This window comes from Coturnix japonica, unplaced genomic scaffold (assembly GCF_001577835.2).
Source record: "Coturnix japonica isolate 7356 unplaced genomic scaffold, Coturnix japonica 2.1 chrUnrandom608, whole genome shotgun sequence".
In the NCBI taxonomy this organism is placed as follows: domain Eukaryota; kingdom Metazoa; phylum Chordata; class Aves; order Galliformes; family Phasianidae; genus Coturnix; species Coturnix japonica.
This window is the reverse complement of record NW_015439981.1, coordinates 30,145-31,880: the sequence shown is the minus strand read 5'-3', so window position 1 is coordinate 31,880 and position 1,736 is coordinate 30,145. Positions and strand designations below refer to the sequence as shown.

Below are 1,736 nucleotides of genomic sequence, written 5' to 3'. Positions count from 1 at the left end.
GATTGGGATTGGGATTGGGATTGGGATTGGGATTGAGATTGGGATTGGGACTAGGATTGGGATTGGGATTGGGACTGGGATTGAGATTGGGATTGAGATTGGGATTGAGATTGGGATTGGGATTGAGATTGAGATTGAGATTGGGATTGGGATTGGGATTGGGATTGAGTTTGGGATTGGGATTGGGATTGGGATTGAGATTGGGATTGGGATTGGGATTAGGATTGGGATTGGGATTGGGGCCCATCAATTTGGGATTGGGATTATTCCAGCCATGCTGTTCAGCAGCACTCACACCCCATATACCCCATAACTAACCCTATATTGACCCTATAATTGCAGCCATGCCCTTTAGCAGCACCCCTACAAGCACAAGCTGAAGTTCCCATGCCCCATATACCCCATATACCCCATATAACCCATATACCCCATATACCCCACATACCCCACATACCCCATATACCCCATAGACCCCATATACCCCATATACCCCATATACCCCATATACCCCATATACCCCCTAGACCCCATAGACCCCATAGACCCCATATACCCCATATACCCCATATACCCCATANGATTGGGATTGGGACTGGGATTGAGATTGGGATTGGGATTGGGATTGGGATTGGGATTGAGATTGGGATTGGGACTAGGATTGGGATTGGGATTGGGACTGGGATTGAGATTGGGATTGNCACAACAAGCACAAGCTCAAGTTCAGCCCTGAGGAGGAGTTCCCATACCCCATATACCCCATATACCCCATATACCCCATATACCCTATAATAACCCTATAATAACCCTATATACCCCATATACCCCATATACCCTATAATAACCCTATATACCCCATATACCCCATATACCCCATATACCCCATATACCCCATATACCCCACATACCCCATATACCCCATATACCCCATATACCCCACATACCCCATATACCCCATATACCCCATATCCCCCATATCCCCCATATACCCCATATACCCCATATACCCCATATACCCTATAATAACCCTATAATAACCCTATAATAACCCTATATATCCCCTATATCCTATAGCCATGCCATTCAGCAGCACCCACAACAAGCACAAGCTCAAGTTCAGCCCTGAGGAGGAGTTTCCCATACCCCATATACCCCATAGACCCCATATACTGACCCTATATCCTATATCCCTATAATAACCCTATAATAACCCTATATACCCTATAATAACCCTATATCCCCTATATCCCATAGCCATGCCATTCAGCAGCACCCACAACAAGCACAAGCTCAAGTTCAGCCCTGAGGAGGAGTTTCCATATCCCATATACCCCATATACCCCATATAACCCATATACCCCATATAACCCCATATACCCCATATAACCCATATATCCCATATACCCCATATACCCCTCATACCCCATATACCCCATATACCCCATATACCCCATAGACCCCATATACCCCATATACCCCATATACCCCATATACCCTATAATAACCCTATAATAACCCTATATATCCTATATATCCTATATCCTATAGCCATGCCATTCAGCAGCACCCACAACAAGCACAAGCTCAAGTTCAGCCCCGAGGAGGAGTTTCCATACCCCATATACCCCATATACCCCATATACCCCATATACCCCATAGACCCCATATACCCCATAGACCCCATAGACCCCATATACCCCATATCCCCCATATACCCCATACTGACCCTATATTGATCC

General features: G+C 45.6%; 1 protein-coding gene across 2 annotated transcripts in view; it reads left to right on the top strand.

Moving 5' to 3' along the window:
• The window catches only part of LOC107307457 (creatine kinase M-type), a 37,185-nt gene that overhangs the window by 5,326 nt on the left and 30,123 nt on the right, over positions 1–1,736 (top strand). The window lies entirely within an intron of this gene.